Below are 764 nucleotides of genomic sequence, written 5' to 3'. Positions count from 1 at the left end.
TGACATGTGGGCCCAACAGGTGGCTGGCCCACATGTCAGTGACCCAAAGGCAGTTGCCTTTAAGGCACCGAAGCAGCGTCCACCCCGACACGACCCTGGTCTGCCTGGTGCGCCTACATTTGAGAATGCAAACGAATCTTCTTTCATTTGCAAACGAATCAGTATGTATTACCATGCCCGTGTTTTCCTTGCAATAATTAGTCATTCGAAACGAGTTACTCCATCCGTTCACTTTTGTAAGTCGTTTCAGACAACTTAAAATGAACTGTTTTGCACATTGTCTGAAATGTCTTCAAGGTCTTATAAAAGTGAACAGAGGGAGTACTATAAATTAATTAATGAGGAGTTATTTGAAAAAAATCGAAACGGTACCCACGCTAACGTGGATTAGAGTGTGTATCACATAATTAGTTATTTGAATTAGAGTGTGTGTCACGTAGTTAGTTATTTGAATTAGAGTGTGTGTCACGTAGCGATCTCCAATTCTAACGTGGATTTCGCATTTCACTGTATCCATGCTACTTTTTTAATACAAATTCATATGTATATGATGAACACCATGGTAGTGAGAAAACTTTTGGATGGATTCAAACATATGACCTACAAAATAGAAAAACAAACTGAGTCAATGTCAACTTTTGGAAACTTAGTATGGCACGAATTCGAAATAAATACCCGTATGCCCGGTCCTCGGTTCAAATCTTACAATGTACACCGAATTGAAACATCGATATTAAGTCTCGTACTATGTACATTCAAATGTT

This window comes from Triticum aestivum, chromosome 7D (genome assembly GCF_018294505.1).
Source record: "Triticum aestivum cultivar Chinese Spring chromosome 7D, IWGSC CS RefSeq v2.1, whole genome shotgun sequence".
NCBI lineage: Eukaryota > Viridiplantae > Streptophyta > Magnoliopsida > Poales > Poaceae > Triticum > Triticum aestivum.
The sequence above is the reverse complement of the archived record's forward strand: the minus strand, read 5'-3'. Positions refer to the sequence as shown.